This window comes from Hordeum vulgare, chromosome 2H (genome assembly GCF_904849725.1).
Source record: "Hordeum vulgare subsp. vulgare chromosome 2H, MorexV3_pseudomolecules_assembly, whole genome shotgun sequence".
NCBI lineage: Eukaryota > Viridiplantae > Streptophyta > Magnoliopsida > Poales > Poaceae > Hordeum > Hordeum vulgare.
The window spans coordinates 519,118,024-519,131,659 of record NC_058519.1 but is presented as its reverse complement, the minus strand read 5'-3'; positions in this window follow the sequence as shown (position 1 = coordinate 519,131,659).

Here is a 13,636-nt window from a genome sequence, read left to right as displayed (position 1 = left end):
TCGGCGGAGAGTTCGAAATTTCCAAACCTTATTTGCTGACTGGGGACGAAGCCTTTGATCTGGCTAGGAAAGCCGGTTGGGTCCGCGCAGTGTGATGTTGTGGAGCGTGAGGACCTGTCCGGGTGCGAAGATACCCCAATTACTGCTTAAATCGCTTATGATAAGGCAAGCCATCGATATCTCCGATGATCCAATGCCGAAACTCTCAACGAAAGCACCAATGTCAGTGTCAAAACCAGCAGATCTCGGATAGGGGGTCCCAAAGTGTGGACCTTGGATCAATGGGTTGTAGGAGAAAAAGGGGAGACAATATTTACCCAGGTTCGGGCCCTCTTGAGGAGGTAAGACCCTACATCCTACTTGATTATATTGATGTGGAACTATGATTACAGAGTCGATCTACCTCGATATCGTATGAGCTAAACCTAGATGAGTCAACTTGGCTATACGCATGAGAACCTCTGGTTTATATAGACACCAGGGTTCCTAGGGTTACATATTACCGGCCTTAGCCGGGGACAGATGGGCCGATCTGGTCTTCTTGACTTGGAGTGCACGTCAGTATTCGGAGCATTCCAACTTGATCATAAAGTTGTGAGACAATCCGGTCTTCCATGACGCGGCCCATAGGATCGGCCCATAAAGAATAAGCCAACCGCCTGAGGACCCCTTAATCCAGGACTCCCTCACCCAACAAGAATGCACGCCACCTCACAAGGCTCCTGATAGCCCCCAGCATCCTCATCATGGAGATTGTCGTTGTTCCTGCCAGGGCATGGTAGGGTAGCGTTGTCCTGAGGATTGGACTGCTACGGTTGGTTCCATCAGCCTTGCTAGTAGCTGTTGTTGATGTTATTGCTGTTGTTTCATTCTTCCCAGCAACCACCGTGGCCCGTGATGCGCTTGTTGTAGTCATCGCGCCTGTCGTGGCGGTTGCCGCGAAGTAGCCTGAGCTCGTGCGAGTCCCTCTTGGCCTCATCGCGGTCACGTCCACGCTTCTGCTCGGGCTCCGCCGCAAGCATGACATGGCCCTTTTCGTCGGTGTCTTGGCCCTTAGTCTTAGCGGTGTTGGGTGCCGTGTCGGTCATTGTGGGTGAAGAGGCGACCCTCTTCAGCCTTGGCGCACTTGTTGACGAAGTCAAACAGCAAAACCATGGTGTTGAGCCCGTTGTTAAGGGAGAGTTACTCGAGCATCCTGACATCCATGATGCCACGGGAGAATGCTGAGATGATCTCGGCGGTGGAGGTGTGCACGATCTTGTTGGGAACTTGGCTGAAGTGTTGGGTGTACTTGCAGAGGTGTCACTGTGGCAGTGGCGCAAGGCACGTAGGTCGTTGAGCGTGAGAAGCCGATCATACGTGCCCTTGAAGTTGGCAATGAACTATTGGCACAGTTCGGACCACGACGGGATGGAAGCCTCGAGAAGGTTCATTGGCCATGAGCATGCAGCTTCCTTGAGGGACATGGGGAACCAATTCGCCATGACCTTTTCATCACCGCCCGCGGCCTGGATGCCCACGGTGTATAGTTGGAGGAAGTCCAAGGGGTTGTGATGCCGTCGCAGTGAGGAGGTAGCTCGGGCTTGAATTTCACGGGCCACACCACAAGAAGTAGCTTGTGAGTGAATTCAAGGCAACCCCCACTATAGGAGGTGACGCCACCGACGAGAGCAACGTGGTTCTGGCGCTCGGCTACTGCAATATCCTCAATGATTTGGCAGCTAGCATCGTCTTGGTGTCACGAGGACATAATGGGACGGGACTAGCGCGCGTGCGCCATGGCGACGCCCCTCGTCATTGTTGGCCAGAGGATGCATTTCATGTCCTGCATGCGTGCGATGCGACAACGAACGCGATAGGGGGCGGGAAGGCACCATGACATCTCCAATGGTGTTGACGAGCTCGGTGATTCATGCAAGCCATGCGTCGTACCCAGCGTTAGTGGGACGGTAGCACAACAGTTTGTGCGCCATGAACAGCACGGCCTGCAGAGCCGGTAGGTCGCGGCGAGATACCGAGGACGCGATAGCAGTGTGGGCAGGCGGATGTACCTACGTGGATGGGTGGAGGGAGGAAGCCTGCTCCTCTCTCGTCGTAGGCTCGGTAGTTCTGCCGGCACGCCCACGGTGGTTGGCGTTGGCAATGGGCTCCATGTAGACCATGTGAGGCCTGCGCAGGGCACACTCATGTCGTGCGTCTACCAACACTTGACAAGGGTCACAAGCCCTTGAAGAGTGTTCATGCCTCTTTGAAAGAGTCTCATGATCAACTCCATGTAAAACTCACTAAGGAAATAGCCACTTGCTCTCCATTTGTTTTAATTGATAATGTCCATTCTACTAACCCATGTTGTGAGCATGCACATCTTGTGGAAGAGAACACCAAATTAAAAAGAGCAGCTTGAGAAAGGCCTTGTGACATGCATCCAAGGTGAAAAGAATCTTAATGACCTTTCGAGCAATCAAAAGGAAGTGGTTGCAAATGAAGGAGTTGGGTTTGCACCCAAGTACAAGAAGAACAAGAAGAGAAAGACCAACAACCTCCCCAGCTTATGGAAACCTTTCTTAAAACCGGGTAGGGTACTCATGAGAAGAAGAAGGACCAAGCTAAGGGTGGTAATGACAAGAAGGGCAAAACCCCCCTTTCCAACACAACCGGCGACTTTAACCACTCTTATGTTTATGTCGTGCCAGTGATGGGAATGTTTTTGCTAAGTTTGTTGGTTCTCATGATGAGTACATTGAATGGTCTATTTGGGTTACTAAGACCCTTGTTACTAACCTGAAAGGAACCATTAAATAATGGGTACCTAAACCCAAGCATTGATCTTATGCAGGAGTTTGCTTCTGATGGGGTGTCATGGTTGCTTGATAGTGGAGCAACAAATCATATGACCAGAAGCAAGGACTTGGTGGTGAATGTTCATCCCGACCCATCCATTGCCACCCAAGTCTCCTTTGGTGATGATGCGATTTCAAAGGTATTTGGTCTCGGCAAGGTGGTAATTTCTCTAAAACTTACCATTGAAAAGGTTATGCTTGTTGAGACCCTCGCATACAATTTACTTTCCGTTCATCAACTTGCACTTATGGGCTTAAGTACCTTCTTTGGCATTGACTGTGTGGCCCTTTTGTGGAGCAAGACTCTTAAAGTAGCTTTTGTTGGGCATGTCGAGAACGGACTCTATGTGGTTAACTTTTTGGAGGGACCCACTAAAACCGTGACTTGCCTAATGGCTAAAGTTGATGTGGGATGGCTTTGGCATCGCTGGCTAGCCCATATCAATATGAGATCTTTGCAAAGTCTCCTCAAAGGGGATCACATTCTTGGACTAACAAATCTGAGTTTCGCCACAGATCGTGCTTGCAGTGCCTGTATTGAAGGAAAGATTCGTGAGACAGCTCACCGCCCCACGACTACCATCTACTCAAAAAGGACCTTGGAGCTCCTCGACATGGATCTCTTTGATCCTCCATCTTATGATTGCCTTGGGGGAACAAAGTATTGCTTGGTGATTGTGGATGATTACTCAAGATATAATTGGGTATACTTTTTCAAGAGAAAGAGTGAGAATCAACAAACCGTCATCGACTTTGCCAATGAAGCTCAACGACAACATGATGCAAAGATATTGATGATTAGAAGTGACAATGGAACCGAGTTCAAGAATTACACCTTAAATGAATTTCTGAGTGATGAAGAAATTAAGCATCAATACTCTTCACCTTATACTCCTCATGAAAATGGTGTGGCGGAAAGGAAGAACCGGACGTTGATGGACGCAACAAGAACCATGATGGTAGAGTTTAAATCTCCGTATAACATTTTGGCCGAAGCCATCAACACCGCATGTCATGCATCCAATCGGCTCTACCTTCGCAAAGGCTTGAACAAGACTCCATATGAAATTCTTACCGGTAACAAACCCTACCTCAAGTACTTCCAGGTGTTTGGATGTAAGTGTTTCATTCTTAACAAAAGGTGCACCACCCCCGGTATATATATTTCAACGGGACATCCCAAGAGGAGACCATATAATTATTATCCCCACATCTCCCATTATGAATCAAGGTATCCCACATTAGAACTGAGAAGGTTACATTTCGATGGAAAACGCATGTGTAAGGGCATTCTCTTACCTTATGTGTTTTGGTTATGATGACACCTCACTATGTTATCTAACCGGGTGTCAAGTTGTTGAGGTATCATGTGTGAGACACAAGACGGTTAGGTATTCCCTCCAAACGGAAAAGATCGAAGACGGTGTTCTCTACGTGTTTATTCTCTTTGGTCGTAGGGATCCTATACTATTAAGAGGGAATCCACATTGGAAGTTCTTGGGTGAATCAATTCTCTCTCACATTCTTATGCACCCAACTCGTTCCATCGCATCAAAGAGAAAGAGGCCCCTCTTTACTTCCAAGCTTGCCGGTTGTACAGCCCATAGCTGGGTGACCCAGAGTGGCAGCCCTGGACGGTTGAACCGGCCCAGCATCGGGCTTCAACCGTACACGGTTATGTTAAGCTCCGGTTGTTGGGTGGAGGTGGACCGGTAGTACCACTATATTATATATCCCGGTATTACCGGTAATCCAAACGGTTATACCGCTTGGGACTTTGTCGTGTCCGGCAATCGAGTTGATTGGAACCGCCGGCCACATTTCTGTTGTGGTCCGATGGTTGGTCGGTGGTGGTGTGGTTGTACTTGTCATGCCGGTTGTATCGCCCGCAACACCGATTGTACCGCTGCCATGTAAAAATGGTTGTAACAAATGGAAAGTGGGGGCCTATATAAAGGGGTGGTTCTTCAACCTCTATCTTTTCTCTTACCTATCTCTCTCTCCACCATTGATGCACTTCAAGTTTTCTTGCCCATCTCTCTTTCTAGCCACCCAAACTTATTGTCTTGCTAGGGATTGAAGGAGGACATCTAGATGTACACTTCCACCAAAGGAAAATTGATTCCCCCATACTTTCTTGTGTGGATTTGTTTTACTCTTTGGTGTTTAAGCATCCTAGACGGAAGAGGTCACCTCGAAGCCATATTCCATTGTGGTGAAGCTTCGTGGTTTTGTTGGGAGCCTCCAATTAAGTTGTGGAGAGAGCCTCAACATTACTTTTAAAGGTCCGCTCACCGCCTTCAAGGGCACCACTTAGTGGAATCACGACACCTTGCATCGTGTGAGGGCGTGAGGAGAACACTATGGCCTTAGTGGTATCTTGGGAGCATTGTGCCTCCACGCTTCAACGGAGACGTACTTCCCCTCAAAGGGAAGGAACTTCGGAAACACATCCTCGTCTTCGTCGGTTTCACTTGTGTTTATTTCTTACATTTACTTGTATTTACTTCTTACTTACTATTGTTGTTGTTAGCATCATATAAGTTGCTCACTTAGTTGCATATCTAGACAACCTATTTGTTGCTAAACTTAATTTGTTAAAAAAGATTAAAATTTGATAGTTGCCTATTCATCCCCCCTCTAGTCAACCATATTGATCCTTTCAACATGGATGAGACTAAGGTTACACGTAAGTGGACTTAACACAAAACCGCTTGACACGATTACCAATCACGCGTCCATGGGTGCTCCTAATAATGCACAACCCCCCTCCTACCACCACCACCACCACCACCACCACCATCGCGTCCCGTCGTTCAACCTGTACCTGTTTTTTACATTTGTTCCATTTTTTCCTTTCTTTTTCTTGTTTATTAATTTCTCTCATTTAGTCTTTTGATAAAATTAAAAAAAATCAAAAGTTAAAAAAAACTTGAATTTAGAAAATGACTGTGAGATTAACAAAATTCAAGAATTTGAAAAACTTTCTGATTCTAGAAAAAAGTCACGAATTAAAAACTGCTCACGAAACCTAAAAAAAGGTTTCATTTATTAAAAAACTATTCATGATTTTGAAACCATGTTCGTAAATTCAAAGCATATTCACAGATTTATAAAATGTTCCTGAAATTGAACAAAATATTCTTGAACATTAGAAATCATGAATACAAAAAAATCTTCCTGAATTTAAAGATAGATCACGAATTTTGTGAATGTTCACTTGTTCTAAAAATGTTCACGGAGTTTTAAAAAAGATTGTGAATTGAAACAATCTTAAATTCAAAAAGTATTTGCAAATTTCAATACACTCTAAAGGAATTAAAAATATTCAAAGAAATCTAAAATAGTTTATGAATTAAAAAATCTTCTGAGATTTGAAAAACTATTTTTGTTTCGCCAACTAAAAAATGTTAATGAACTTTAAAAACGATTACAAAATTTTCAAATTTCCTGATTTCCAAAATGATTGTTAATTTTAGAAATTATCGTGAATTCAAGAACTTTTTCGCAAAATTAAAAATAGATATGTGGGAAATAGAATAAAAATGTATTAAAATAAATGAAACTCAAGAGAAAATCAGCTAGGAGTGAAAGAAACACACACAAAAAAGTATCTTGGAAAGTTCTAGAACCTCCTTAAAATCTGAGAAAAAAACACAGCAACCGGATGGGCCAATACATTACTGTCTGTGTGCGTTTGATCACTACCCAGGGACCCACGCATAGAATATGGGAATATCCAATTTAACGGTTTTTGCATTAAGATGTCGAGGTTTCGCACATGATTCATGATCAAGCCATGCGATATGGACCGGCCCACTAATGTTTGCTCCGATTTTGGTTTTGGGAACATTCTTGATAGTTCCTTGATTGGTTCTTTCATTTATTTTTTCTATTACTGTTTATTTTATGATTTTATTCTTTCCACATTTTTTTTCTTTTCTCTCCTTTTTATCTTTTTATTTTTTCTTTCAAATTATATTTTCAATTTTTACAATTGTTTGTTAATATGTTTGTGTGTTTTCAAAAAATGTTCATGTTTTTTTTAAATCTGGAGGTTCAAAAAATGTTCACGTTTGGAAAGAATGTTCTAGTTTTCAAAAATTGTTTGCAAATTTCAGAATGTGTTCATTTTTCAATTTCATCCGGGGGAGTTCAAAACCAAAACTGCGTGTTTCCAAAAATTATTCAGGTTTTTATAATTTCTTAATAGTTTAAATAATGTTCTACTTTTAGAAATATTAATATATTCATCAATATGCTCATATTTTTCGAAATGTTTGAGGTTATTCAAAATTTGTTCACAAAATTAAAAAAGTGTGTGTGTTTCGTTAAACAATATTTTTCAAAAAATATATGAATTTCAATAAACATGAACAAAGAAATTTGTTTTTTCTATAGTTGTCGGTAAATTTAAAAATATGTTCATGTTTCCCAAAGTTGTTAGCATTTTCCAAAATTGTTGAGGTGATTTAAAAATTGTTCATGTTTGCAAAAACAGGTTTGCTAAATGGAACAAATGTTCACGTTTTCTTAAATTGTTCGGACTAGCAAAAGGGCCCGTGCGTTGCAACGGGAGAAAAAAATACCACACGCTTTTAATTTTTTTATAATCATTTTGATTTATTAAAATAATAAGCTAACCAAGTAATGTAGTCAGTCCTATTCTATTTTGTTGAGAAATCAACCCATCTATTGTTAATTCCACCATGATGAGAAATTGAGCGGGACAAGCAAAGCAAAACAAAGAGGCTACGTGAATTGATCAATGGACTGTTATCTTATTTCACTCATGGGGTAGAGAATGTGGGATCAGATGACAAACTGAAGGTGGTGTTCCATTCTGTGTCTCTACAACAATACAATCTTACATTCAATACATTCATTCATCAGCAAACAAATCCACATAAAACAAAATTTCTTGCCGGTGCTTGGTACACAGTTGGAGCCATGGGGAGGGGATCTCACCAGATGATGAGTTCCTGCCGGAGGAGGGGATACGATGAGGAGAGCAAGGGTTAGGTGTCTCTATCTGGCCATAAGGAGTCGTCGTTGCCGCGCCATAACCTCGGAGTTCCCCGTGTGAGCCATGGAGGCCCGCCTCCACCTGCAAGTACTTCGCTCCGCCGCGCCGTCGCCGTTCTGCATCTAGCAGACGCATCATCCCCAGTCACTGTAGCTGTCGATTTGATTTGATCCAGAAGCTGTGCTCGAGCGCCGAAACGGGGGCAGCAAGCGGGCAGAGGTACGGCCGCGGAGGCGGGTGGGTTGAGATCGACAACAGTGGTGGTTGAGGTCGGCCGCGGCGGCGAGTGGTGTGGCAACGGCCTGGGCACACGCCAGGGTGGACCAGGGTCGACGGGATGCGCTCGAGCGCCGCAAGGGGGGCAGTGAGCGGGGAGAGGTACGTCCGCGGAGGAGGGTGGGTTGAGATCGACAGCGGTGGCGGTTGAGGTCGGCCGCGGCGCCGAGTGGTGTGGCGGCGGCCTGGGCATAGGCCAGGGTGGTCCAGGGTCGACGGGAGGAGGCGATGCGTACGGGTATAATTTTTGCAGCGAATCGTTTTTTCCTTTTGCGTTCCAGATAAATGATGGAGCGCGGGTTGAATAACAAAAATTACAGAGGCTTTTTTTATAAAAAATGTCGTGGTGGGTTTTTCCGACGGAAGCAATAGCCGCTTTATTATTAGGTATAGATATTGAAAAATATGGTTCGCAATTTGCAAATAATTGTTATTTTTTCCGTTTTGTTTCTTTAATTTTTATACTTGTTCAAATATTCACATTTTCCTAAAGTTTTGTTCGGAAATTCATAAAAAACGTGCTATAAAATTTGGATGGTGAGTTTCAAAATATGTTCCCATTTCAAAATTTGTTTGCAAGTAAAAAAAATGTGTTTTCAAATTTTGTTCTGGAAATTCAGAAATTGTTTGCAAATTTTTTAAAAAAAACTTTGTCTCAAAAAAATATTCGGGAGTATCAAAAAATAATTACACATTGCAAGAAATATTTTCCTTTTCAAATTTATTTGGGAGTTTCAAACAGTATTCACACATTTATTTAAAAGTTCATGTGTTTTATATTTTGGTCGGGAGTTTGAAAAATATTCCTATTTTTCAAAAAAAATGTTCATCCATCCCTAATTGTTTTCGAATTTGATATATGGTCCCGTTTCCAAAAGGTGTTCATTTTTTCAATTATCTGGGGGGCGGGCGGGGGGGGGGGGGGGGGGTGTAAGAAAATGTGCCCGTTTCCAATAATTATTTGCATTTTGAAATATGTTAGCGTTTCATTCAACATTCACGGTTTTTTTCTTCAGAATAATGGTTGCGTTCAACATTTTGGAAAGTTTTCGATCTGCGCTTGGTTTGTTTCTTAAATATTTGCGACGTATTATAAATCAGATAGCTCGCTAGCTCAAGTGGTATTAGTACTTCTTGTGAAGCACCCGGTCTTGGGATCAAACTCTGCAGATCGCATTTCCTTTTAAGAGTGTGACAGTTTCCATTCTTTGCAAGCCGCATGGGCTGGCCTAGTTGGGAAGACCCGCCTATGCGTCCGGTCGAACTTCTGCCAGAGAGATCAGTGTATAGGAGCTCCCTGAAATAAGATCCACCGGCGTTCGTATCCAAGAATTTACGTTTTTCTTTTAAACCGATCCAAAGAGTTTATGTAGGTCAGCAACAAGAGCGTCCCTATGAATCTCTCGTTGCGTGGAACGCACGTAATAGAGAGCAAATGTGCACCTGGTCATGTGGGCGGCAGCCCAATTAGTCTTCAATTTTTTTTTATTTGATATGTCTTAGTTCGGACCATTCACAAGTGTGTAATGCGTTTTTCAGTAAAATCCTTGTATTTATAATGAACTTAAACAAAGATGGTAAATCATGAATATTAGTAGTATCCACAAAATAAGAAAAAAAAAACTGATAGTTTTCGAAATATTCATGACTTAAAAAATCCAAATTTAAAATAACTCATGAATTTAAAAAAAACATGAAAATTTTGTAAAACATTCACTTTTCAAAGGATCATAGGTTTCAGAAGAAATATTCATGAAATTAAAAAATTCATAGATTATATAAAAGAGAAAAAAAGCAAACCCATTAAAATAAATAATTACACAATACATAAAAGCAAAAAAGGAACAAAAAAAACAAAAATAAGATAAACCAGACATTTCAAAACAGCTAGAACCCAAGGAATAAAATGATAAAAAAGGGTTGGAAAACGCGTTGGAAATAATACACACGCTATGGACTCGGCTAGCCCAAAAAGTAATGTCACGCCCAAGTTTTGGTGTCTGCTTATCCCACACCCTAGGAGCAAAACCAGGATTCCAATGAAATTATTAATTACGGGATACTCCTTGTAATGATCATTCTCATCTTCTCTGGTGCTGACAAGTAACACATCGGATACACATATACGTCACTTGTCATAACCTGAGATTTATTTTTCTTTGTTTTCGTAGTTTTGTGTTTTCAAAATGTCCACATCGTAAATTATTTTTCATATTTAGATTTCTCACTCCCAGAAATTCGAAGTTAAATCATACATTGATAGGCTTCAACAAGTGTGTTTTTGAAATAAAATCAGGAAAAAGAAATGAAAACGGGACGGAAAACAAAAATAAATAAATAATCAGAAACCAAGAAGATGGATCAAAAACAGGAAAAAAATATAAGAAGAAAAACTGAAATGTAGAAAGGAAAAAATATAAGAAGAAAAACTGAAATATAGAAAGGAAAGAAAAGAACCCTGAAGCACAGTTGTTACTCCCTCTATAAAAAAATATAAGAGTGAGATCACTACTTTGGTCATCTAAATACTCCTATATTATTTTACGAAAGGATTACCTTTTTAGAAGCGTCACTGTGTTTTTTCTTTCTCAGGAAGCACAACTGTGTTTTAAACTTTTTGGCGACCACAAGTTGTGCGCTTTTTTTAACAAGTATCATAGTTGTACTGTTTCCTTTTTCAGGAAGAATAGTTATGTTTCTCGTGGAAAGACAGATGGTTTCCTTCTTAGAGCAACACAACTGTAGTTTTGATATTACTTTTTCAGGAAACACAACCATGCTTCTCGCATGAGCACATATTGTGCTTCTCGTCGAAAAGCACGACGGCACAAATAAATATTCCTTCCAAATATACGAAATAACCAAAAATGGCAAAACAAAAACTAACAAAAAGTTACATACGTGTGCGGAAAAAGAAATCCTGAAGGTCGGCTCACCACACAATATGTGGTGACGACTCGACACATCACAGGACACACACTCTAAACCAAAAAAAGATGGAGCTATCTAAAGAGGGAGCTCCTACCTGCCGCTCAATGCGGGAGGTAGTCCTCCGCCGCATAGGGTGCATCCTGACTGGGCCCGCCTAGTTTTATTGCTTTTTTGGTTCGATTTTCCTTTTCTTTTTCCCTTTCTTTTTTTATTTTTTAAAATAGTGAACAAATTTAGAAGCGTGAACAATTTTTTCAAGCACGAACATTTTTTGAAATCTTGAGAACAAAATTTTGATAAGGAGAACAATTTTGAAATACTCCGAAACTTTTGAAAACGCGAGAATTGTTTTTAAGACCGACATTTTTTGAATTCTGAGAACAAATTTTGAAACAGAGAAGAATTATAAAAAACATGAATTCTTTTGGAAACATGAACAATTTTATAAAGCACGAACATTTTTTGAATCTTGAGAACAAAATTTGGAAAAGGAGAACCATTTTGAAAAACACGGAACAAATTTGAAAGTGCGGAGAAAATTTTAAAGCGTGAACATTTTTGGAATTTTGAAAAACCCAGAAAAAAATTGAAGCATGAACCACTTTTTAAAGCAGAAACATTTTTTGAATCTTGAGAATTTTTTATAAAAAGGAGAACAATTTTGAAAAGCCCCGAACAAATTTTTAAAGCCCGCACATTTTTTGAATTTTGAGAACAAATTTTGAAACCAAGAACGATTTAAAAAAATGTCAACAAATTTGGAAGCGCGGTCAACTTTTTAAATACACAAACATTTATTGAATCTTGAGAAGAAAATTTTGAAAAACCCCAAACATATTTTAAATAGTGAACAATTTTTTAAAGAAGAAACTGTTTTGAATTTTTGGAACAAATTTTCACAACGAGAACAATTTGAAAATACGTGAACAAATTTGGAGCACGAACAATTTTTTGAATACACAATGTTTTCTGAAAACATATAAAATATCTTAGTCGATAAAGAAATTTGAAAACAGGAGCATTTTACAAACATAGAACATTGTGTTTTGTAAGAAATAACATTTCTTGAAATTTGTGAACAAATTTTGAAACGGGAACATTTTTTGACCTCATGTACACTTTTTAAAACAGGAACATTTTTTGAACGTACGTATATTTTTTGAAACGGCAAATGAAGTGTATTTTTAAATTTACGTACGTATATCATGAATAATTTTAGAATTGGCGAACAAAATTTGAACAAGTTTTCAATTCGTGAACAAATTTTCAGAAAAGGGAAACACTTTTTGTAAACATAGGAACATTTCTTATAAAAATGTGAAAAGACGTACATTTAAAAAAATTTGTGAACAATTTACGATAAAAGGAACGTATATTAAAAAGGGAACAGCTTTTTGAATACAAGAACAATTTTTGAAACACGGACATTTTTTAAAAGATGAACACATTTTGAAAGAAGGAACAATTTTTGAAGCACGAACATTTAAATATTAACTGTGAATATGAGAACATTTTATTAAATTCATAAAAAATTTATAAAATGTCAAACAGATAAATAGGAAAAAAGAAAAATGAACAAAAGTGAAGGAAAAAACTAAAAAGGAAAAAATAACATTTTTTGAGATTACAGATGTGCGGTTCGATGAAACTAATGGCTCGCAAAGAGAGCAATTGTCTCGTGTGCGAGACAAATTATCTTCTGAGGAAGCCATCAAGCTCAAAGCTACTGAAGATATCATTCCTACTAAGAAAATTGCTGAAGAAATCGTCCCCAACATTGATGAAATTCAAGCAGGTGCACATGAGGAAATTGCTCCAGATCAAATTCCTCAACCCAACCAAAGTCTTTAACCAGCCCATCCAAGGATTGCAAATGAAGTGGAACTTGACAAAATCCTCAATGACATTAATGAGCCAGGTCCTCTCACTCGGTCAAAAGCTTCACATTTAGTTAACTTTTGCGGGCATTCCTCTTTTGTGTCTATCACAAAACCCTCAAAAGTTGCTGAAGCCTTCATGGAACCTGAGTGGATTCAAGCCATGCAAGATGAACTTCTTCAGTTCAAGCTAAATGACGTGTGGGAACTCATCAAACGACCAGATCCTCGCAAGCACAATATCATCGACACCAAGTGTATTTTTTGAAACAAGCAAGATGAGGATGGTCAAGTGGTGAGGAATAAGGCACGACTTGTAGCCCAAGGCTACACACAGGTTGAAGGAATTGATTTTGATGAAACTTTTGCACCTGTTGGTAGACTTGAAGCTATTCGAATACTACTTGCTTATGCTAATCATTATAATATTACTCTATATCAAATGGATGTGAAAAATGCATTCCTCAATGGTAAGCTTGAGGAAGAAGTATATGTTGCTCAACCCCTAGGTTTTGAAGATCCGAAGCATCCAGAAAAAGTCTTTAGACTCAAAAAGGCACTCTATGGCCTCAAGCAAGCCCCTCGGGCATGGTATGATACATTGAAGGAATTCCTCATGAAGAAAGGCTTCAAACCTGGTTCACTTGACCCAACTCTTTTCACAAAATCTTATGACAATGAACTAT